The sequence below is a fragment of the Lathyrus oleraceus genome, chromosome 5 (genome assembly GCF_024323335.1).
Source record: "Lathyrus oleraceus cultivar Zhongwan6 chromosome 5, CAAS_Psat_ZW6_1.0, whole genome shotgun sequence".
NCBI lineage: Eukaryota > Viridiplantae > Streptophyta > Magnoliopsida > Fabales > Fabaceae > Lathyrus > Lathyrus oleraceus.
The window spans coordinates 215,270,090-215,296,592 of NC_066583.1; the positions used below are offsets into that span (position 1 = coordinate 215,270,090).

The 26,503-nt window shown below is 37.1% G+C and overlaps 1 long non-coding RNA gene across 1 annotated transcript; it reads right to left on the bottom strand.

Annotated features, from left to right (window-relative positions):
* Positions 1 to 13,360: 13,360 nt before the first annotated feature.
* LOC127087933 (uncharacterized) lies at positions 13,361 to 24,319 on the bottom strand. The gene is made up of 2 exons (XR_007790088.1): positions 24,237 to 24,319; positions 13,361 to 13,969 (listed from the first exon to the last, which is right to left on the bottom strand). It is a non-coding gene; the product is annotated as an uncharacterized LOC127087933 (long non-coding RNA).
* Positions 24,320 to 26,503: the final 2,184 nt, after the last annotated feature.

Genomic DNA, 26,503 nt, shown 5'->3' on the forward strand with positions numbered 1-26,503 from the left:
AAAACTAATATCATAACAATAGCACAGTATATCTTTAAAGCACGGTATCTTATGATTAGCAACATATATTTTCCCAGAAGTTTAATAAGCTGGACTCAAGGAATCCAACAGCAAAGTCGAAAAGAAAACAACTTTGCAATTGAAAACATCAAAAACCTACACACACCAATTGAATATATGACTACAGTGACCTTAACAACAAGTTCAGAGTTTAATGTAAATCCACATTCTGCAACACTCAATACGCCAGTCTCTAATAGATGATAACAATGAATCCACAGGGAAAAATAAGACAAAAGAAACCTACTATGCATGACACTTATTCACCCTAAAGGTTAAAACAATGCTATGGAACAAAATCAACATCACAGAGACCTAAATTTTACACAGAATTTCTCAATAAAACAGATAACCAACATAATACAAATATGGCCTTAGAATGTCGTTACCCCCAATGCTGTTGTGTTGGCAATGTTGATGAGTTCGCGCCGCTGTAAATTGAGCTTCTTGGAGATGTCAGATTCGGAAATTTCCAACTGGAGCTCGGTTGTGGACGGATGGAAAGAGGAGCTCGCGGAATGCTATTGTTGTTGGATTGCTGTGCTGTGGCGGCGAATCCAGAGGAGCTTCGGAGGGTGGAGAATTTCGTGATGGTGTACCGGCGACGGCGAAGAGGGTTTTGGGGGTTTCGTGAGATGACTTGAAATACGGTGAGGGTTTCTGTTTTCTTTCGTTAACAGAGAGAGAAGAGTGAGGATTTGTGTTGTCGACTTGAAGTCACGGGTTGGAGGTGGATCGACGGAAGGTTAACGGTGAAGGGGGCGAGTCTAGGGTTTTGACGGAGGAATGGGTTTCGTGTGTTAGGCGGCGGCAAGGTTTGGTTGTTGGTGGAGCGCCGGAGGTTGAAGCTGGGGTTTGAGGATGTTAGGCGATGGTGAAGTCGCGATGAAGATGATGACGAGAGATGGTTGTGGGGTGGCGATTTGAGGGTAGATGGTGGATTTAGGGTTTTGACAGCGTCGATGACGGTGGATGGTGAGAATGAAAGTCGCGTGTGGTTGTGTGGCGGCGATTTTGAGCGGTGGAGGTGATTGGAGATGAAGATGGAAAATGAAGGGTTTTCGTGAGGAGTCTTTGAGGATTTGTGAGAGAGGCGTGGAGGTGGCTTTTCAGAGAGTGAGAAATGTGAGTGACTTGTGAGCTGAGAGTGAGAGAGTGAAGGGTTTTGAGAGAGAGAGCGTTGTGAGGTGTGTGTTTTTGTCTGTTGAGAGGAGAATGAATAAAGGTGAGGAATTTTAGGGGAAGGATATAGCGAGAGAGAGAGTGCCAGATGGAAGAGATCTTTTTAGATCTTTTTTTGATTTTTTTCTTGTAGTCGTTAGAGGAGAGAGATATAAAGAGATTTTTTGTTTTTTATGCAAAGAAGGAATCCAATGCACACAATATATATATATTTATTAATACACTTGTTATTTATTTAAACAAACTAAAATCAACAAAGAAAAACTAATTACTATTTGATTCTAATTAATATCTAAGAAAAACTAACTAATATTTAATTAAATCACTAATATTTAAAAAACTAACTATTATTTAATTAAATCACTAATATTTAAAAAACTAAATAATATTTTAAAAAAACTAACTAATATTTAATTAAATATCATTCTAATTTCTTTAATTAAATATCAAAAAATATTTGACCAATTAAAAAATAAAAAAATCGAGTACAAATTTTATTCGGAAAAATTAAACCAGTCACACTAAAATTGTCAGCACAAAACCTATTATTTGAAAAACACTCTTTCTTCAAATTTTAACGATTCAACCGATTTTTCGGTATTATCAAATAAATTCATTCTGACTGACATTTTAGGTACTATTCATGATGCAAATGTGTGTCATGTTATGCATATGATGCTAAATGAAAAATGAAATTAATTCTACGAAAATTTAAATATGCCCGGACAAAATTGGGGTATGACAGTATGCCTCCTGGTTTTATGCCTAATATTCCAGCTCCCACATTTGCTTCCATGCCGGCATCTAGCCCGGTCCTTTCAATGCCTCCTCCTGTCGTGCATACCACTCCCAGGGTAGACGACACCATCTATCATTCTGAGCCGTCTGAGGGCCCAAATGTTAATGAAAAGATGAACGCGATGAACGACCAATTCCTTGAACTCCGCAAGGAATTGAAGACCCTTAGAGGAAGAGATTTGTTCGGTAAATCTGCTGCTGAATTATGTTTGGTTCCCGGTGTTAAGATACCTTTCAAATTCAAAGTCCCTGACTTTGAGAAGTATAAGGGGAACACCTGCCCGCTCAGTCACCTGGTTATGTATGCCAGGAAAATGTCTACTCAGACAGATAATGATCAGCTGCTGATTCATTATTTTCAGGATAGTTTGTCTGGTGCAGCTCTTCGGTGGTATATGAGCCTAGATAGCGCAAACATCCGTTCCTTCAACGATCTTGGCGAAGCCTTCGTCAAGCAGTATAAATATAACGTGGATATGGCTCCTGACCGTGATCAACTCAGAGCCATGTCCCAAAAGGACAAAGAGACATTTAAGGAGTACGCCTAGAGGTGGCGAGAGCTGGCAGCTCAGATTACTCCTCCGCTGGAAGAGAAGGAGATGACCAAAATCTTTTTGAAAACTCTTAGTTCATTTTACTATGAGCGGATGATCGCTAGTGCTCCCTCTGATTTCACCGAGATGGTGAACATGGGGATTCGATTGGAGGAAGGAGTCCGTGAAGGACGTTTATCCAAGGACGAAGGCTCTTCAAGCAAGCGGTATGGGGCGTTTGCTAAGAAGAAAGATGGGGAGGCACATGCTGTGCAATCTCATGCTAAACCTAGAAGACCCTCTGTTAAGAGGAAGCCTGTGCGTCATGCCAGCAACCAGCATCAGGTGGCTCACATAGCACCTGTCTTCAGAGACAACAGTCAGCAATATCAGCATAATCAGCAACAACCTCAGTATCAGCAACAACATCGTCCTCAGCAACAGGCTTACCAGCCTCGCAACAACAGTAGTAATCAGGCTAATTTAAATTATGAGAGGAAGAAGATCACTTTCGATCTGATTCCTATGTCATACGCTGAGCTATATCCCTCTTTAATAGAGCGGAAACTGATTACTCCTATAGAGCCTCCGGTTGTGCCTGCTAACCCGCAGTGGTGGTACAAGCCTGATCAGCATTGTATTTACCACTCCGGTGCTCCGGGTCACAATGTAGAAAACTGCTATCCATTGAAGACTAAGGTTCAAGACCTTATGCGGTGCGGCATTCTGAGCTTTGAGGACTCAGGCCCCAATGTTACGAAGAACCCATTGCCCGAGCATGGGAAGTCGGTTAACATGGTCCAGGGTTGCCCTCGCAAATATAAAGTCAAATATGTAAGCCATATTCGATAGTCATTGGTTGAGTTGCATCGTATGCTGTGTGATTACAGTCATATGGAGCACGACCATGACAAATGCCGTATTTGCTCTGTCAATCGTCTGGGTTGTCGCCAAGTGCGAAGAGAGCTGCAAGAGTTGCTAGATGATGGGACTATTGAGATTCTTCAGAACAGGAATGTTGATGAAGACGAACCAGAGGTGAATGTGATTTCTCCTGTGTTCAATATCCCTGAGCCAGTTGTCATCCGTTATGATGGTAGCAAGCAGAAGGTCTCTCCTTCTTTGGTAATCAAGCCTGCAGGCCCTGTGCCTTATTCTTCAGATAGAGTTGTTCCCTTCCGCTATAATCCTATTGCTGTGGAATATGGGAAAGAAGTGCCTTTGCCTTCGTCCTCCGTTGTTAATATTGTTGATGTAAGCGGATTGACCCGTAGTGGTCGTGTGTTTTCAGCGCCAAAGCCTCCGGCTAGGGCTGATGTTGCTGACACTGTTGTGCGTACGGTTGGAAATGCTGTTAATCCTCCGAACCCGGCACCTGTTGCCAAACCCTCCTCTGTTAATAAGACTCCTACTTCTTCTGTTGGCCCAAGTGGCACTGTGAATGAAGACTGTGATGAGATGCTGAGGCTCATCAAGAAGAGTGAGTACAACGTTGTAGACCAGCTTCTACAAACGCCGTCCAAGATCTCCGTGTTATCTTTGCTTCTGAATTCAGAACCCCATAGGGAGGCTCTGCATAAAGTTTTGGATCTGGCTTATCTTGGTCACTATGTCACTATTGAACAGTTTGACAGTATTGTTGCAAATATCACTTCTTGCAACACTTTGAGTTTCTGTGACGCTGATCTCCCTGAGGAGGGAAGAGACCACAACATGGCTTTACATATATCCATGAATTGCAAGAACGACGCAATGTCCCACGTGCTGGTGGACACTGGGCCATCTCTAAATGTATTTCCGAAGTCCACTCTCTCTAGATTGTCATATCAAGGGCCTCCCATAAGGCAGAGTGGTGTTGTTGTGAAAGCTTTCGATGGGTCGCGTAAGACTGTGATTGGGGAAGTTGATCTCCCAATCAAGATTGGACCAAGTGATTTCCAAGTTACCTTTCAGGTTATGGATATCCACCCATCTTATAGCTGTCTCCTTGGTAGACCATGGATTCACGAGGCTGGCGCCGTGACATCCACCCTACACCAGAAGCTGAAATTCGTTAAGAATAAGAAACTGGTTGTGGTAGGGGGAGAAAAGGCTCTCCTGGTTAGCCACTTTTCTTCTTTCTCATATATTGATGCTGAGGATGAAGTTGGAATGCCTTTCCAAGCTTTGTCTATTGCTGAGCAAATTGAGAAGAAGTCTCCTTCATTTGCTTCCTACCGTGATGCGAAACTGGCCATTGAATGTGGTGCAGTTGCTGGGTTAGGGAATATGATCGAGCTTGAAGATAATAAATCCCGGGCTGGCATTGGCTATTCTTCAGGGGTCTTCAACGACAAAGGGCTGTTCAAGAGTGGAGGTTTCATCCACGCCGATCAAGCTGACGAAGCTGTTGCTATCTTAGAAGAGGATGCAGAGGATACTGGCAACTTTGTTATCCCTGGCGGGATCTGCCATAATTGGGTCGCTGTAGATGTTCCTACAGTCATTCATAGATCAGAGTAATATGTTCATTTTGTTTAAAACCCTTCTCCCAAGCCAAAAGGAGAAGTGATGACATTGATGGCATCATATATACAATGATATTTCATTCAATAAATTCATGTTAAACATTTGTTTTTCCATTTGTTTTCACTTTTTGCTTTTTTGCATGAAATCGGTGATCACCAAAAACCCTAAAAACAAGAATAAAAGCAATCTTTTCATCTGCATAATGATTTGTTTGTTTAAATTCTAAAGTTTTATTATCCAAAATCATTATGCAGATTGATTCTAAAACCCATTGAACATAATGATCCAACGCCATCTCCCAATTTTGAATTCCCTGTATTTGAAGCAGAGGAAGATGATGTAGAAGGGATTCCTAATGAGATTACCCGTCTTCTTGAGCACGAAGAGAAGATCATTCAGCCGCATCTTGAGAATCTGGAAACAGTCAACTTGGGGTCTGAAGATTGTGTTCGATTGGTGAAGATTGGGGCACTCCTTGAAGAGTCTGTCAAGAAGGGGTTGATCAGTTTGCTACGAGAATATTCCGATATCTTCGCTTGGTCATACGAAGACATGCCGGGTCTAGATACAGATATTGTGCAATATTTCCTACCTCTGAAGCCTGAGTGCGTGCCTGTGAAGCATAAGCTCAGAAGAACTCATCCAGATATTGCAGTGAAGATCAAAGAGGAAGTTCAGAAGCAAATTGACGCGGGGTTTCTGGTGACTTCCACATATCCTCAATGGGTGGCCAATATTGTGCCTGTGCCTAAGAAAGACGGAAAAGTCCGTATGTGTGTTGATTATAGAGATTTGAATAAAGTTAGTCCGAAAGATGATTTCCCTCTGCCACACATTGATATGTTGGTAGACAATACAACTAAGTTCAAAGTCTTCTCATTTATGGACGGATTTTCCGGATATAATCAAATCAAGATGGCACCCGAAGATATGGAGAAGACAACATTCATCACACCTTGGGGAACATTCTGTTATCGAGTGATGCCCTTCGGTTTGAAGAACGCTGGAGCCACGTATCAACGAGCTATGACTACCTTGTTTCATGATATGATGCACAAGGAGATAGAGGTCTATGTCGATGATATGATTGCTAAATCAAGAACGGAAGTTGAACATGTTAAGCATTTGTTGAAGCTTTTTCAGCGTTTAAGGAAGTACAAGCTTCGTCTGAATCCGAACAAATGTACATTTGGAGTCCGTTCTGGCAAGTTATTGGGTTTTATTGTCAGCGAGAGAGGTATTGAGGTTGATCCTGCAAAGGTCAAAGCAATACAAGAGATGCCTGCACCCAAAACTGAGAAGCAAGTCCGAGGTTTTCTTGGCCGCTTGAACTATATTTCCAGATTCATATCCCACATGACTGCCACATGTGCGCCGATATTCAAGCTCCTCCAGAAAGATCAGTCTCATGATTGGACCGAGGATTGCCAGAAAGCTTTCGACAGTATCAAAGAATATCTGCCTGAACCTCCAATCTTGTCTCCGCCTGTAGAAGGAAGACCTCTGATCGTATATCTGACTGTTCTTGAAGATTCGATGGGTTGTGTCCTCGGTCAGCAAGACGAATCGGGAAAGAAAGAATTTGCTATTTACTACCTGAGTAAAAAGTTCACTGATTGTGAGTCTCGATACTTTATGCTTGAGAAGACGTGCTGTGCTTTGGCTTGGGCTGCTAAGCGTTTACGCCAGTACATAATAAATCATACAACTTGGTTGATATCCAGAATGGATCCAATCAAGTATATCTTCGAGAAGCCTGCTTTAACCGGGAGGATTGCCCGTTGGCTGATGTTGTTGTCTGAGTATGATATCGAGTATCGAGCTCAGAAAGCGATCAAAGGTAGTATCTTGGATGACCACTTGGCACATCAGCCGATTGAAGATCATCAGTCTGTTCAGTACGACTTCCCGGATGAGGAGATTCTGTATTTGAAAATGAAAGATTGTGATGAGCCTACAATTGATGAAGGTACGGAACCTGGTTCCAGTTGGACGATGGTGTTTGATGGCGCTGTAAATCAGTATGGAAATGGTATAGGGGCAGTAGTCATTACTCCTCAAGGCACACATATTCTGTTTACAGCAAGGCTAACTTTCAAATGCACGAATAATATGGCTGAGTACGAAGCCTGTATTATGGGATTAGAAGAGTGCATTGATCTAAGGATCAAGCATCTTGACGTTTATGGTGATTCGGCCCTGGTTGTCAATCAAATCAAGGGAGAGTGGGAGACGAACCAACCCAGTCTCATTCCATATAGAGATTATACGAGGAGGATTTCAACTTTCTTTACAGAAGTTGACTTTCATCATATTCCGCGAGAAGATAATCGGATGGCAGATGCTCTTGCTACGCTTGCTTCAATGATTGTAGTCAAGTATTGGAATGAAGTTCCCAACATCACCGTGATGCGCTTGGATAGACCAACTCACGTGTTTGCAGTTGAAGAAGTGAATGATGACAAGCCTTGGTATTTTGATATCAAGAATTTCCTCCAGAACCAGGTCTACCCGCCTGGGGAATCTGTGAAAGATAGGAAAACTTTGAGAAGGTTGTCAGGCAGTTTCTACCTCAGTGGTGAAGTGCTTTATAAGAGAAATTTTGACATGGTTTTGCTCAGATGCGTGGATAGATACGAAGCAAACCTGTTGATGACTGAGGTCCATGAGGGTTCATTTGGTACTCATTCCAATGAACATGCCATGTCTAGAAAGATGCTGAGAGCAGGCTACTATTGGCTGACAATGGAGTCTGACTGCTGCAAATATGTGAAGAAATGCCACAAGTGTCAGATTTACGCGGACAAGATTCATATTCCTCCGACACTTCTGAATGTGATTTCATCACCATGGCCTTTCTCTATGTGGGGAATTGACATGATTGGCATGATTGAGCCGAAAGCGTCCAACGGACACAGGTTTATTCTCGTAGCAATTGATTACTTCACCAAATGGGTTGAAGCCGCATCATATGCGAATGTGAACAGGCAGGTGGTCGTGAAGTTTATCAAGAATCACCTAATTTGTCGTTATGGTGTGCCAGATAAGATCATAACTGATAATGGATCTAATCTGAATAATAAGATGATGGAAGAGTTGTGCGCTGAGTTCAAGATTGCACACCATAATTCCTCTCCTTACAGACCCAAGATGAATGGGGTTGTTGAAGCTGCTAACAAGAACATCAAGAAGATTATCCAGAAGATGGTTGTTACGTACAAAGATTGGCATGAGATGCTGCCATTTGCTTTGCATGGATATCGTACATCTGTCCGCACTTCAATAGGGGCAACCCCTTTCTCTCTTGTTTATGGCATGGAGGTTGTTTTCCCAGTAGAGGTGGAGATCCCATCAATGAGAGTCTTGATGGAAGCCAAGTTGACTGATGCTGAATGGATTCAGAGTTGTTATGACCAACTGAATTTGATTGAAGAGAAGCGATTGACGGCCATGTGTCATGGTCAGTTATATCAGCAGAGAATGAAGAAAGCATTCGATAAGAAGGTCAAGCCTCGTGTGTTCCGAGAAGGTGACCTCGTGCTCAAGAAAGTCTTGTCTTTCACACCCGATTCCAGGGGCAAGTGGACTCCATACTATGAAGGTCCATATGTTGTTAAAAGAGCCTTTTCAGGCGGTGCTTTGATGCTTACAACAATGGATGGGGAGGATTTCACTCGTCTTGTGAATTCAGATGCAATCAAGAAATACTTCGCCTAAAAAGAAAAAACAGAATAGCTCGCTAAGTTGAAAACCCGAAAGGGCGGCTTAGGCAAAAATGAGCGTCTCGGTGGATTGAAAACCCGAAAGGGCGATCCAGGCAAAAGTTAGAGACATGAAAAAAAAAGTACATTTGCATCCCGCTAGATTGAATACCTCACCCTGGGGCAATCTAGGCAAAAATTAGGGATTTGGCAAGTAACTGCATCCTGACAAGACTTTCTGTTTCGCAGTTGTCTTTTCGTCAGAGATTCTTGATTCGTTGTCGACTGAAGCTTCGAATACATCGGATTCAAATTGGTAGAGAAAGGATCATTATGTTCAATGTAGCCCTCTTCCAATATATATCACCGATTTCAAATTTGTACAGATCTATGGAGTCCTGCCATTTGCAGGTTATCATTCCATCAAATAAATTTGAGCTTTTATCCAATTATTTGCACTCTTATTTGTTTCAATTCAACAAATGTTTTGCATGTTTTAATTGATAAAATATCATTGTTTTAAACAAATAAAATTTTTCAAAATTTATTTTTTAAACAAAGTGAACATTCACAATGATGAAAGGATACTTAAGAATTTCTCAGTGCTCTCCCAAGGGTGCCATGATTTCCAACAGGGTAAGACATTTGTTCATATTCCTGGCATGGTTGTATCCTCTTTCTCCAGATGGTTATTGGGGTTGCTCCCCAAGCAGAGCTTCTGTTGAGATTTTGTGTTCCCAGATCAGAATGCTTGTTGGAAACTTCAGTTTTCCTCTCTTGCAGCATTCTCTCCCCAGCATGGATGCTTTCCTTTTGGAAGATTTGGTAGTTGGTGGGTTGATATCCCGGTACTTCGTTATTTTCCTCAGTAAAGTCACCAGCGGAGTTGTGGGTATGATGTACTGCATCTAAGCTATCTCTCCCCATCAGGGTGCTTGTTGAGGTTTATACCTCTTTTCCCTTCAGCAGAGCAGTGATTCGTTCCTCCTCAGCAGTTGTTTTTCCTTTTGGAAGGTTCAGTTTTTGGTGATTGATCCCCAACTCTCCTTCTCTGCCTCAGATAAATCCCCAGTAGTTTGGTGGTGGTGGATTGTACCTGGGAGTGGTTTTCTTCCCTGCAGAGATTTGGTTGATTTCCTGATGCTTTTGATCCCCAGTAGAGTGGCTTGTGGCAGAATCTACTTGTGTGATCTATTTTCCCTCAGTGGATTTATCCCCATTGGAGTTGCTGACAGTATCCTAAAGTTGCTTGTGCAGCCAGATTCTACTTGTGCGTTCGGTTCTCTTCAGCAGTTTTTGCTTGTGCAGTGAGCTCTTGTTTCCCAGTTGAGACTGATGATTCCCCTGCAGAAATCTCGGGATTTCTCCATTTCCCCAACAGATTTGTCTTTGTGGCAGTTGCTGCCTGTTGTAGACTTCTATTCCCCAGTTGGGTAGACTGATGATCCGTCACTCAGAGATTTTGTGATTTCTTGATATCTCTGATTTTTCCAGCAGATCTTTGCTTTTTAGCATTCAGATCTCCGGCGGATTGGCTTTCCAGTTGTATTTCTTGGATTTTCCTCTGGAAGTGTAGTATCGGGCGTTTGGTTCCTGGACCTGTTTGTGTTAGAAATGTCTGTTTTGTCAGCATTCATCAAACATAAATCATGCATATTCATGCATACTTTCAACATTTAGATATTCATGTTGCATTTTTTGCCATGTATCTTTTGTTTGTTGTCTCCTGCTAATGGTGATATAGATCTATCTAGTGGATCCTCCAAGCAGATGTCGGGTGTTTACTCTCTCAATATAGAGTCAGCCCCATAAGCAAAAAATGTCTGTCATTCTTTCTGCAGTTCCCCACTGAGATATATCCTCGTGGATGACGGTTGTTTCCGTTTCCTCCCAACACATATATTGGGATGGGTTTTCCCTTTTGAGTTCTTTCCTCATTAGGATGAGTCTGGTTTCAGTTTGCCTTTTTGGATTGATCCTGAATTGGCCTTTTTTTCAACTGTCTTTTGTACGTCCCTGTGGAATAAATGAATAAATTTCCCAGTAACCGGCAATAGTTCATCTTATCCCCAGCGGAGTTGTGGCCTCTACCCAGTAACCGGTAGTTATAAGTCCTATTTTTGTGGTCTTCTACCCAGTAATCGGTAGTTGTAAATCCTGTATACCTTTTTTCCTCTTTGTGGACTCTGTGGTTGTTTACCCAGAGATTGGTATTTGTGAACTTTTTGTTCCTCAGCAAGAGTCGATGGTTTTCTACCCAATATTCGGTAGTCGTGAATCCTACTTTCTTGCTCTCCAGCAGTTTGCGGTTTGTTATAAACCCTATTGTGTTTCCCCGTGCGGAATTGTGATCCTTTCACTCCCCACACAGAGGCTTTGGTATTCTACCCAGTATTCGGTAGTTGTAAACCCTAGTTCTTTTTATCCTCATCAGAGTTGTGGCTTCTACCCAGTATTCGGTAGTTATAAGTCCTATCTCTCTTCCCCTAGCAGAGGTAACCTTTGTGGTTCATCCTGGTTGATGGTAGATTTTGCGGTCTTCTACCCTGTATTCGGTAGTTGTAAATCCTATGTTGTTGTTGTCTCCCTAGCGGAGTCTGTGCTTTCTTGTGGATAATTGCCGTATGCTAGCAATTTTATCCTCAGCTGAGTCTTTGGTTTTTTACCCAGTAGTCGGTAGTGGTAAACCTCTTGTTTCCTCAGCCAGAATCTTTGGTCTTCTACCCAGTATTCGGTAGTCGTAAATCCTTTGTTCTCCCTGCCGCGGCTGGAAAAATGACAGAGTCGCCACCATCCTTTATTCGTTCCTAAGGAACAGGGAAATAATGATAAAACGTATAAGTTAAATGTGAGATACTGGGATCGGGAGTCGGTTAAGTAGGGGGAAGGTGTTAGGCACCCCTTACCTCCATTGTACTCAATGGGATCCTCCTTTAGTTCGAGGGTTAGTGTGTTTATAAGGAAAGTTTGCTTTAATATTTATTAATTGTTTAATTATTTATTTATTTACAAAAATATTTTATTATTATAGTAAGAGAATCCCCAAAAATGTTTTTGATTATTATACTCGCTAGAGTCTTACAACTCTATGCCTACGTACCCTCAAATTTATTGAAGGATCAGAGCCCCGTAGTTCGTCTTAAAAATGTTGGTTGGTTAGTTATTTTTATCCCTTAAAAGTTCTCACGCATCGGGGGCGGAGAAGTAATTGATTTTGAAAAATGTCTCAATGCAATAAAGCGGAGGACTTATAGTTTGAGGTGAGTTTAGATTGATTTTATCCCTTTTATCCCTTGCAAAAATATTGTTTTAATTTATTTGAGAAAATAAATTAGGAGTCATAGTTATGTATTAGATGTAATCCTTTATCCCGATTTTATCCCCAATTTAACCCTTGAAAAGAAAGGAGTTTTATCCCACATTGTATCCCGCATTCTTATCCCATTAAATTTGAAAATATAATTTAATTTAATTGATAAAAATAAATTAATTTAGATGTAATAAGATATATCCCTTATCCCAATTTTATCCCTAACAAATGTTATAGATTTTATCCCATGTTATGTTATAAAAATAAAAATATTTAACTTATTTAAGAAAATAAATTAGTGATTATAATCGAATATTTAGACATAACCCTTATCCCTAATTTTGTCCATAATTTTATCCCTTGAATATTACTAGTACTTTATCCCATGTTTGTATCCCATGTCCTTGTCCCATTTGATTTGAAAATATAATTTAATTTAATTAAGAAAATTAAATAAAGTATAATAAGATATATCCCCTATCCCAATTTTATCCCTAATTTATATCCTTAAAATCCTAGAAATTATCCCTAAATTTTATCCCATAGTTATCCCATATTCCCTAATTTCCTAATTAATTAATATTAACTATTCAATTATATATTTTTCTAAATGAAAATATAATAATGATGCCAATTAATTATATATTAATTTAATTATGCATAATTATGCTTAATTATTCCAATTAGATCCTATTAGTCCTTAACAATATCCTAATCAAAAACCTAATTAAGCTTTTAATTATATATGTATTTTTGGTATTTTTTATTTTGCTAATTAATTGTAATCTATCAATTATCTAACCCTAAATAATAATTCTAATTAATAAATAAAATAGAAAATAATTAATACAAATAAGACAATAAAATAAAATCCCAGGAGGTTGGAATTAACTATGCTAAAAATGGACTATGATTATCGTGTGTAACTAGTAAGAGGGGGAAACCCAAATCTAAATTAAACTCAATTCTAATATTAAATAAATGAATTAAATAATAAATTAAAAAAATAAAAGTGATAGCATTATTGGATGGGATGGTTCAGTCACTTCTCTTGTTTTTTTAAAATTAAATGTTCAGTAAGAACTGTATTGAAAGTAAGAAATTGGAAAAATAAGCTACTCTTCTCTCTTTTCCATGTTTTTGTTTCAAACAAGAAAATAAATGCATTTCCAATATTGACTTTTCAACCATTAATGAGGACCAATAGAAATCAACCATGTGTATACCAATTTAGCACAATAAAAACAAAACAAATAACAAGTAGTACATCTAACAACATTATTTTACTCAAAAACAAACAAAATTATCTCTCTCTTTTACTCACCCCCTGTTACAATGAAGAAAGAAAAAATACAGAGAAAAAATTCCTTTATCTCCTTCCTCGATCTCTCTCGTTTGGCTTTTCGTTTTCATAAAATTTTCACTCTTTCTAACAAGAGCAATCACAAGCATACATATAATGATAAAGACAACAAATGAAAAATGGTACCGTTGTGGAAGGTATCGTTGCACTGCGGATCTGGTATTGTAGAGGGGCATTTCCCCGACGGTTGGACTCGTTGGCGGTGCGGCGGGAGCATGCTACGCGGATGGTGGTGGCGGAGTGAGTTGCAATGGGAAGGCAACGCGCGATGTGGAATGAGCAAAAATGCGGCGGTTACGATTTTGCTTGTTTTCTCCCTCAAACCAGAATTTTTCTATGGATTTTGATTTGTTGGATGTTAATGATTTCCATTAGAAAAACCTCGGTCCCCTATTATGGTGATAAATGGTGGATTTTATAGTGGAATTTTGAGATCATGAATTTAAGGTTATAATCTTCTGAATTTAAGACTCATGATTTGCTCCTATTTTATTTTGGAAAGAAAGTGAATCAACTTCAATTTTGATTTAATTTAGAGTGATATGAAACTTATATTTTGGAATGATTTGGAGTGATACATTAACATCAATCGTGTTTTCCAATCTGTCATGTTTGGAAGTTTTGGGTCTCATTCACTTTTATAATAACAACTTTTTCCTCGTAATAAAGTAGTAATAATGAAAAAGATAATGAATCATAATATGATAATAATATTATTTTGGATTTTTATAATAACTAATAATAATATATATCAATGACAAGGATATTTTTTTTATAATGATAATTAAAACTAATAACTAGAATAAAATATATAATAATAACTTATAATAAATATAAAAAGGAAAAAATTAAATAAATCAAAATTAAAATAGTGATAAAAAACAATAAAATAACATAAAAGGTCTCAATTGGATTTGAACCTTGGACACCATGGTTACTGCTCCTTTCACTCAAATCTTAATCAAATGGATTATTACATTTATTTCAAACAAAACTGCATCCAAAGACTAATATCCTAATAAGAATTTGCTTTTGATTTTTTTTTACTCTTTTTAAAATAAGTAAATAACATTCTCTTCTTTTTTTACTCTTTCTAAATAAAAGTGCATAAAATAGAATATTTATCTAAAACTGTTTTAAAATTAAACTTTAAAGAAAGTAAAAAATGTAATTTATTTTGATAAAAATAAAATGTAGAAAGTGAAAAATGATATTTTATAGGATTCAAACTCATGACCTCTCACACTTATAACTCCATGCCCATGTTCTACCCTCCATTAGACTATTGCACTTATTCAAAATAAAATAACACTCCTAAATACTTAAACAAATAGTTTTTATAATAATTTAAATACTTAGATAGCTAAAATGTTTTCCTAGCGAATAATAACTAAGGCAAAAAAAATCTCATAAACTATTAATCTATAATTTCATTAAATAATTAATACCCTAATATAATACTTATATTTTTAAGTAATATAATCTAATGAGATATACTATTATAATTTCTAATCATATTTATTTATTTTTTAAAAATAATTTTCATAATAATAAACCACTTTTTAGTATAATCCTATAAATTATTTCTAAATAATACCTCTAAACTAAAATCAACTCCTAGGAGGGACTAAAAAAATTAAAATGGTCTTCCTTTGACTTTTTAGGTCATTTGATCATATGACTGGTATGCTCTGGATGTGTTAGTGTCTGCTGAAAATAAAAATGAAAAGGTGGTCAAAATTTGGGGTACGACAGCTGCCCCTATTTAATCAGCTTCAAACTGAGAGGATGATGACGTTGAGCCTTCATCTTCTCATGGTGGAAGATGATTAAATATAGAGAGAGACCCTAATTTTGACCACGTAGTCAGTAGATTCTGGGAATACACAATGATTGAACAATCCTTGATGCTCTAATGGGATCAAGAACAACCTTTGATGGAACCCCAATAATACCCTGGTGATTAATTTCAGTCCATCCGAGTGAAATTTGTATACAATTCCTATAATCACCCGATCATGTTATTGAAATTGGGTAGGACTTTGACGATCCTCCGGTCGTTATTTGATAAAACCTTGGTAGAACCCCTAATAAAACTGATAATAAAACCCTTTGCAAAACTCTTGATGAAACCCCTGATACAACTTCTAATGGAACCTCTGATGATAAAACCCTAATGAAACCCTTTGACGAATTCCTGATGGAACCCCTTGATTAATCCCTGATGATCAGTTTCAACCTCTCCGGGTGACATTTGCCTATGATCCCCTGATCATGTCACTGGAGTCGAGTAGGACTTTAGTGATATCACAATCACTCTGGATGAAACCCCTCTGGTGATATTCTGGTGAAACCCCTTGAGAAAGTTCTGGTAGACCCCATTGATGGAAACTTTTGATGAAACTTCGAATATAATCCCTAGATGAAACCCTTTATAAAACCTTTTTGATGAAATCCCTTTATGAAACCCCTTGATAGAAATCTGGTGAAACCCCTTGATAGAACCCTTTGATGAAACTCTTGATAGAACTCCTTGATAGAATCCTTCAGATAGGATTCTTAGATGAAACCTTTGATAAAACTCTTTTAATGAAATCCCTTTATGAAACCCCCTGATAGAAATCTGGTGAAACCCTTTGATAGAACCCCTTGATGAAACTCCTGATAGAATCCTTTGATGAAACCCCTGATAAAATCCTTAGTGAAACCCACAGTGTAAACCTGGTGGAATCCTGGTGGAACCCCTTTTATAAAACCATGATGAAACCCTTAATACCTTTGATGAAACCTATTAATGAAACCCTTTTTGATCGATCTTAGCCCTTCTAGGTGAAACTTGCATACCATTCCCGTGATCATTCGATCATTTTAAGGGAATCGGGTAGTACTCTACTGATACCCCAATCACTCTAGATGAAACCCCTTGGTAAAATTCTGGAAGAACCCCTTTATGGAATCTTTCGATGACATTCCTGATAAACCCCTTTTGATAAAATCCCTTGACAAAACCCTTTTGATAAAATCCCTTGATAAAATTCTAGTGGAACCCTTTGATAGAAAATTCCGGTGAAACCCTTTGATAAATCCATGATGAAACCCCTTGATAGTAATATTTTGTTGAAACTTCTTGGTAAAACCCTAGTGAACCCTCGGTGGATAATATCTGATGAAAACCCCTTGATTGAACCCCTTTGATAAAACTCCTTTGATAAAATCCCTTGGTAAAATCCCTTGATAGTACCCCTTGATTAAAATACTTTATACTTCTGATGAAACCCCTAATGGAACTCCTGGTAAAAGCTCTTTAATGAAACCCTTGGTGGAACCCCTTAAAAAACCCCGGTGTAACCCTTTGATAAAACCCTGGTGTATTTGATTGAACACATCCCTTGTATGGGATAAGTTAATAAGTTGGAGATGTAAGAGGTGAATACCCGCTCAATAGTTGATAACGATCATTCAGGATGACATACTAATGGATATATTCCTCTGACGACTCACGGTGAGTGAGTTTGTTGGGAAAGTCCTTTATTGGCAAGGCTCTATGGAGATGGTTACTTATTGGGGAAGCCCAATAAGCATTCTTGCTTGGGAATTGTACTTGTATAGCTGGGGATTGAGAATTCAATCATCCTCGATATAAGAACCAATGCTAAATAAATTATCATTGTTGTAAAACCCCGAGAGTAGTGATAGTGGTATAAGAACTAAAAGAAGTAACAACGGTAGAAGAACCGTAAACCGAAATGATACACGGTATAAGAAACTGTACAAATGAATTGATAAACAGTGTAAAAAGCAAAATGACTGGATGAAAACGACGTAAAACCCACAGTGAGTACATGACAACGGTGTAAGAGCCGAAGTGACTGAGTGGTAATAGTGTAAGAACCAAAGTGAACAGTGGTGTAAGAACCAAAGTGACAATGGTGATAGAACTTTTATTGAGGAGTTCTCTAAGAAGACGTGAATAAAAGGAGATTGACAAAAGAACTCGATGTCCCTAATGGGGAAGACTGGTGTCACGTAAGATGACTGTCTGCTAGGGAATATGCTTCGAGGCGAGGTTCCCTAAGGAGCGCGGGTGTTGGAGAAAGCCCTAAGAAATCCTTGCAAGGATCTGGTGAAGGAATTATATACCATTAGGGCATACTGGGGACAATGTTGCTAAGTGTTTTCTACTTGGAGAATGAGTTCCAAGGATACTTGCGGGGGAATTGTCCTTAAGACTAACCCACTGGGTGTACAATGAAAAAAAAACTCGGGAGAAGCTTGGACTGAGATCTATCACCGATTAGTTGGGGATATCCAGACTCTCACGATGAGTCTTGAGTTTCAACCTATGTTATGTTATGCATGCTATATATGCATGTTTAGAATTTGTATGGTATAATGCTTCACATTTATGGATATGCTACGCGTGATATGATGTATTAATGTGATGATTGATGCATGCAATGTATTAGTCTTGGGTTGTGCCGCTGAAGAATGGGACATTTGTAGGTATTGAATGCCAAACAAGGTTGGGCTTTTGTTAGATGCCAATCAGAGTTGGGCTTTTGGGGTGAATGCCAAATGAGGTTGGGCTTTTAGGATATAGGTGCCAAGTAAGATTAGGCTTTTGTGTGGTGCCAAGTAAGATTGGGCTTGCATAGATGTTAGATTCATGATATGGGAATGTGCTATATGAATGGTTTAACGCTAGAGCGTAGCGACATGATTAATGTATGACAATGATTTGAATGTTTCCACAAGTGCCCCTGTGGTGGGTCGTGGACTGTTAGGGGTTAAAGAGGTTGTTTGTGTAACCAAGTTATTTTGTCAAAAGGTGGTAGGGTGTTACGCTAGCATGGCTTACCGATACCTGTTTGAAACTTGGCGATTGTTGATCTATGATAGATCTTGTACATGCATCTTGAAAGTATTGAGAGGGATTGTCCCTGCAGTATCCCATAGTTTCCCCTGTCTGTTAGGTCTTTGAAGAAATTCATGTCAATACGAATTTGAAGTGACTTAGCCATACCATGCACTTGAGACGTCATGCCGTAATTTTAGCCTTGGAGAGATTCGTCCTTGACTAATCGACCTTTAGAATGATATTGCCCCAGATGAATTGTTCATTTGAAGTGGTCTCTTTTGATCAAGCCTTATGGCGGTCTGTCCCAAATTGATAAAGGCTTGGAGGGTATTTCCTGAAAAGGAGCTTGGATCCCATCATGATGTAGTATGACCTTTATATGAATTGCCCCAGTATTTGAATCTTTGAAAAGTATTCCCCAGATTGGATGACTTTTTGGAGTGATTGGCCTCACTATGCCCTTGAGTTGGTATGCCCCAGTATGAGAGTCTTGAAAGGTATCTCTATGATCGTGAGGGTCATGGATGTTATTTGACATAGATGTATCAAATATTGAAAGGTTTCTCCTCTAATCAATAGGATCTTCAGATGATGTGCCCCTATGATTATAAGGATTTTCCCTCTAACTGGAAGGATCCTTAGGTGACTTGCCCCTAGTCCGTAATGTCTCGAAGTGGTGTTCCCCTGATCAGACCATTGTTGATATTTTCTTGGTGCTAAGTATTGATTTGTGAGAAAAATGTTCTTTTTGAAAAGTAATTCTAACATCATGCTCATGCAAGCTTTTGAAATCGAAAATTGTTATGGAAAATGGATATGGTGTATCCATATGATATATGGCCATGAGGTTGGCATAAAGGAAGATATGATAGAACAAGATGGTTAATAACAAACATTCAGAGTTAATTTAACAACGATTTTGCCGAGTATGCTTTCATAGTGAACCTAGCTTCAATTAGGACTTTTAAATGTTATAACGTGGCCTGGTTCACGGTTTATGAAACAAAAGATATAAGGCTCAAATTTTAATTTTATCCCACCCCTTCTCCTTGATGATCTTCATTCCTAAATCCAATTAATTCAGCCAATGCATTTAGTCTGCAAGAGAATTTTGATAATGATTATGGTATAATGATTCAAGCACTAATGAGATTCTTGAGGTGGCAGTCACCTACTTTCACTCACAAGATTATTTCCCTTTTTCTTTCTTTCTTTTTAATCCCTATTTTTGCATGGAACCAGTCTTTTGAATTTGTGGTCCATTGGGATGCCCTAACTTTTGCCTAAGTCAACTCCTTTTTATTTTTGGACTTAGCGGGCGTTTTTTTTAAAATAATGCCCTAACTTTTGTCTAGGTCAAAACATTGTTGTTTCCCCTTTTTTTTTTTTTGACTTAGCGGGCCTTTTTTAAACAACTCTTGTGATTTTGCTTTTGATTTCAAAAGTTGTGACTGCCATGTTAGCTATTGTAAGCTTTGACTTCATTGTTTCCTCGACGTTGAATGGTGTGAGGAATAAGATGTGCTTGAACCTATCATCCTTATGATTATATGGAACAATTCTCTTGAGACTAGAATGCATCATTGACTTAATTGAAACTACCCTGCCCCTGGTTAATATTAAGGGTTTTTATGAATAGAGAAAGAAACACCAACTTCTGGCTCGAGGGGGGTGACTACGGATTATCTCCTTATTTCTCCAGTGTTTAGGAAGTGAAATAATGCCTTACATCATCAACCAGGTCTTACTATTAAAAGCATAATCGGCAAATTCAATTATTTATTACATCATTCTCCTCTTGAGTTTGTTAATGGTTGAAAAGTGGAATGGAAAAGCCTTTTTTTTTAAAGACAGAGTGAAAGCGAATGGATCAATCCAAAAAACGTGCATGCTCATTTTATTAAAATTAATTTTCAAAGAGTACAAATTTTAAGTACAAACAACCCTTAGCAAAAAAGAGATTACAACTAGAAATGATAAAGTCTATTGATCTTAGGGACAAGCTTCATTGTTGATCCAACCGGATTTAGGCAACACCTCTTGAAGTTCTCCCACTTATAAAGATAAGGGGTGACTATTTAACAATGGGACTCCTTTTTTGGAAGTCAATTGCTTGTTGTCGATCAAGTCTTGGACTATGTGCTCACATTGGGCATTCTCGTCATAACTTGTAGGATATGGACGAGGAGGAAGATCATTCGGTTGTAGTTCCACTAGGGCACCTCTGATTAAGTCATGAGATATTAGTATATGATCCAATTTCCTTCCAAGCTTCCTTTGTTGTGATTAATGAGGCGCATAGGGCTGATGCTGAAGAAGATATTATTGTAGACCTTGTTACGGTGACATCATCCAGGTTCATTGTACTTAAAGCATTGGATAGGCCGGTGGCTTGCAAGGAAAATGGTTACCTTCTCTCTTAAATGGTACTTTCTCTTCTTGAGACATGTGGCAAGTTCATTTGCGAGCATCGGGAGACTTGCTAGCTGGATAGGGGAGAAAGTGGAAAGGATATGCAAATGTATATGTATGGATTTGCAAATGTATATGTATGTATGCAAATGTATATGTATGTATGCAAATGCACAAAAATGCGTGGGTATGCAAAAATATTTTTTAATTTTTTAATTTGAAGGTATGCTAAAAGTTTTTTTTTTAAGATGCAATGCAACTATCCCATTAGGACAGTGACAGATAGGAGAACCCACACGGGTTTAGAGATTGTGATGGATATAGAACCCACATATGGGTTTAAGGATAATGTCGAATATAAGGACACCTTGTTTAAAAAGGTTCCTTATTGATAGGGGTAATAATTGCCATGGTAAACCCAAACGATTTTGAGATATGTAAGATAATAAGCAAGCATGACCTAGTTAAGGGTAGATTCCTTATGATATGTCAGATCTAGGCTTAGACTACCCAATCCCTTCACTTGTAGGATATAAAGCTTTGGGTAAGATAATAGTCCTAGAGTCATGGATTATACCCTTGTTTTACCATGAGAAGGAGCAAGCCTTCCTACGGCAATCCTTCAGGATAGGTCTCGTCTAGGCGGGACCTTAGTAACGACCTTTGCAGGTTGATAACATAAGGTCACCCTAAGTTAAGAGGGTTCTAGAAGAGGTCCCCAGAGTCATGGACCGAACTCAAAGTTTTATCACGAAGAAGTGTTGGACTTCTCATGATAACCCTTTTGAATTGATCTATTCTGGGTGGAATCGTCATCAAAGACCCCACGGGATGAAAACCCCGGTGGCCGAGACAGGACGACCCCTTACTTAAGCTTATATTTTTTCTCAAGCCTGGGTTTTGGCTTCACACCTTTGAAAATCCCAATCAACATGATATGACAGGCATAAGAATATAATAAAGAATAAAGTCAATAAATATTAAATAAACCTAAATAAAGGAAAGCAAATACACATAGAAACAAGCATAACCCTAAAACCCAAGGTTAGGATGGACTCTCTTTAGGGAAAGTATAAGAACTCCCCAGCAGAGTCTCTCCCTGTCGCGGCTGGAAAAATGACAGAGTCGCCACCATCCTTTATTCGTTCCTAAGGAACAGGGAAATAATGATAAAACCTATAAGTTAAATGTGAGATACTGGGATCGGGAGTCGGTTAAGTAGGGGGAAAGTGTTAGGCACCCCTTACCTCCATTGTACTCAATGGGATCCTCCTTTAGTTCGAGGGTTAGTGTGTTTATAAGGAAAGTTTGCTTTAATATTTATTAATTGTTTAATTATTTATTTATTTACAAAAATATTTTATTATTATAGTAAGAGAATCCCCAAAAATGTTTTTGATTATTATACTCGCTAGAGTCTTACAACTCTATGCCTACGTACCCTCAAATTTATTGAAGGATCAGAGCCCCGTAGTTCATCTTAAAAATGTTGGTCGGTTGGTTATTTGTATCCCTTAAAAGTTCTCACGCATCGGGGGCGGAGAAGTAATTGATTTTGAAAAATGTCTCAATGCAATAAAGCGGAGGACTTATAGTTTGAGGTGAGTTTAGATTGATTTTATCCCTTGCAAAAATATTGTTTTAATTTATTTGAGAAAATAAATTAGGAGTCATAGTTATGTATTAGATGTAATCCTTTATCCCGATTTTATCCCCAATTTAACCCTTGAAAAGAAAGGAGTTTTATCCCACATTGTATCCCGCATTCTTATCCCATTAAATTTGAAAATATAATTTAATTTAATTGATAAAAATAAATTAATTTAGATGTAATAAGATGTATCCCTTATCCCAATTTTATCCCTAACAAATGTTATAGATTTTATCCCATGTTATGTTATAAAAATAAAAATATTTAACTTATTTAAGAAAATAAATTAGTGATTATAATCGAATATTTAGACATAACCCTTATCCCTTATTTTGTCAATAATTTTATCCCTTGAAAATTACTAGTACTTTATCCCATGTTTGTATCCCATGTCCTTGTCCCATTTGATTTGAAAATATAATTTAATTTAATTAAGAAAATTAAATAAAGTATAATAAGATATATCCCCTATCCCTAATTTATATCCTTAAAATCCTAGAAATTATCCATAAATTTTATCCCATAGTTATCCCATATTCCCTAATTTCCTAATTAATTAATATTAACTATTCAATTATATATTTTTCTAAATGAAAATATAATAATGATGCCAATTAATTATATATTAATTTAATTATGCATAATTATGCTTAATTATTCCAATTAGATCCTATTAGTCCTTAACAATATCCTAATCAAAAACCTAATTAAGCTTTTAAATATATATGTATTTTTGGTATTTTTTATTTTGCTAATTAATTGTAATCTATCAATTATCTAACCCTAAATAATAATTCTAATTAATAAATAAAATAGAAAATAATTAATACAAATAAGACAATAAAATAAAATCCCAGGAGGTGCGAATTAACTATGCTAAAAATGGACTATGATTATGGTGTGTAACTAGTAAGAGGGGGAGACCCAAATCTAAATTAAACTCAATTCTAATATTAAATAAATGAATTAAATAATAAATTAAAAAAATAAAAGTGATAGCATTATTGGATGGGATGGTTCAGTCACTTCTCTTGTTTTTTTTTAAAATTAAATGTTCAGTAAGAACTATATTGAAAGTAAGAAATTGGAAAAATAAGCTACTCTTCTCTCTTTTCCATGTTTTTGTTTCAAACAAGAAAATAAATGCATTTCCAATATTGACTTTTCAACCATTAATGAGGACCAATAGAAATCAACCATGTGTATACCAATTTAGCACAATAAAAACAAAACAAATAACAAGTAGTACATCTAACAACATTATTTTACTCAAAAACAAACAAAATTATCTCTCTCTTTTACTCACCCCCTGTTACAATGAAGAAAGAAAAAATACAGAGAAAAAATTCCTTTATCTCCTTCCTCGATCTCTCTCGTTTGGCTTTTCGTTTTCATAAAATTTTCACTCTTTCTAACAAGAGCAATCACAAGCATACATATAATGATAAAGACAACAAATGAAAAATGGTACCGTTGTGGAAGGTATCGTTGCACTGCGGATCTGGTATTGTGGAGGGGCATTTCCCCGACGGCTGGACTCGTTGGCGGTGCGGCGGGAGCATGCTACGCGGCTGGTGGTGGCGGAGTGAGTTGCAATAGGAAGGCAACGCGCGATGTGGAATGAGCAAAAATGCGGCGGTTACAATTTTTCTTGTTTTCTCCCTCAAACCAGAATTTTTCTATGGATTTTGATTTGTTGGATGTTAATGATTTCCATTAGAAAAACCTCGGTCCCCTATTATGGTGATAAATGGTGGATTTTATAGTGGAATTTTGAGATCATGAATTTAAGGTTATAATCTTCTGAATTTCAGACTCATGATTTGCTCCTATTTTATTTTGGAAAGAAAGTGAATCAACTTCAATTTTGATTTAATTTAGAGTGATATGAAACTTATATTTTGGAATGATTTGGAGTGATACATTAACATCAATCGTGTTTTCCAATCTGTCATGTTTGGAAGTTTTGGGTCTCATTCACTTTTATAATAACAACTTTTTCCTCGTAATAAAGTAGTAATAATGAAAAAGATAATGAATCATAATATGATAATAATATTATTTTGGATTTTTATAATAACTAATAATAATATATATTAATGACAAGGATATTTTTTTTATAATGATAATTAAAATTAATAACAAGAATAAAATATATAATAATAACTTATAATAAATATAAAAAGGAAAAAATTAAATAAATCAAAATTAAAATAGTGATAAAAAACAATAAAATAACATAAAACCTTAACCAAATGGATTATTACTTTTATTTCAAACAAAACTGCATCCAAAGACTAATATCCTAATAAGAATTTGATTTTGATTTTTTTTTACTCTTTTTAAAACAAGTAAATAACATTCTCTTCTTTTTTTACTCTTTCTAAATAAAAGTGCATAAAATAGAATATTTATCTAAAACTGTTTTAAAATTAAACTTTAAAGAAAGTAAAAAATGTAATTTATTTTGATAAAAATAAAATGTAGAAAGTGAAAAATGATATTTTATAGGATTCAAACTCATGACCTCTCACACTTATAACTCCATGCCCATGTTCTACCCTCCATTAGACTATTGCACTCATTCAAAATAAAATAACACTCCTAAATACTTAAACAAATAGTTTTTATAATAATTTAAATACTTAGATAGCTAAAATGTTTTCCTAGCGAATAATAACTAAGGCAAAAAAAATCTCATAAACTATTAATCTATAATTTCATTAAATAATTAATACCCTAATATAATACTTATATTTTTAAGTAATATAATCTAATGAGATATACTATTATAATTTCTAATCATATTTATTTATTTTTTAAAAATAATTTTCATAATAATAAACCACTTTTTAGTATAATCCTATAAATTATTTCTAAATAATACCTCTAAACTAAAATCAACTCCTAGGAGGGACTAAAAAAATTAAAATGGTCTTCCTTTGACTTTTTAGGTCATTTGATCATATGACTGGTATGCTCTGGATGTGTTAGTGTCTGCTAAAAATAAAAATGAAAAGGTGGTCAAAATTTGGGGTACGACACTCCCCTTTGCAGAGTTAACCTTGTTGTTCATCCTAACCGATGACGGTTACTCTTGTTGGTTATCTTCATCCAGTATTCGATGTTGATATTCCCTCCTTGCTTTTGGGTAATTGCTCTGAGTAAGCAGTTGTATTTCCCAGCAAGTCTTTTTGTGGATAATTGCCGGATTCTAGCAATTTTATCCTCAGTGGGTCCTTTCACCGTTTTCCAGTGATTTGTTCCCCGGATCATTGATGTTTATCAATGCATCCCCTGTGATTCATCTTTCATTTACCCTTTTTGTTGGTAATGATTGTTGCTCCCTTTGATTGGTCATTATTATATACCTAGTTTTGGTATCCCGATGCCTTTCTTTTCGGTCGATTTATCCTTTATTAACCCAGTAGCCGGTTATGGATAATCTTCCATGCGAGTATACTATCCACGTTCTGACGGTAATGGATAATATATCTCATGCACTCTTCTATCGAAACCTTTTTGGTCTTTCCCCAGTTGAGTAAGATTCATATTTCCCGTGTTGGAATCGAATATCCCTCTTCCGTGGTTTTCTACCCAGTAGTCGGTAAATGTAATCCCCTCTTTGTGGTTATCTTCATCCAATATTCGGTGTTGTTATTTCCCCCTCTTTTGTTTGGATAATTGTCGTATGCTTGCAATTTATCCCCTGTGAGTCATCTCTCATTTATCCTTTGTTGATAATGATTGTTTCTCCCTTTGACTGGTCACCTATTATATGCCTAGTAACCGGTATCCCTGGTGTTCCTTCCTTGCGAGTGTATTATCTATGTTTTGACGGTAATAGATAATATATCTCATGCACTCCTTGGTCAAAATCTTTTGATTTTTTCTCCAGCGGAGTAAGATTCGTATTCTTTGTAGAATCGAATATCCGTCCTTTGATAAGTTTGCTTTTTGCTCTCTTCAATATGATGAGTGTTTTGGCATATATACCAATTCACGCTTCGGTCGGTCACCTATTATATGCCCAGTAACCGGTATCCCTGGTGTCCCTTCCATTTTCGAGTATATTATCTATGTTCTGACGGTAATAGATAATATATCTCATGCGAGTATGCTATCCA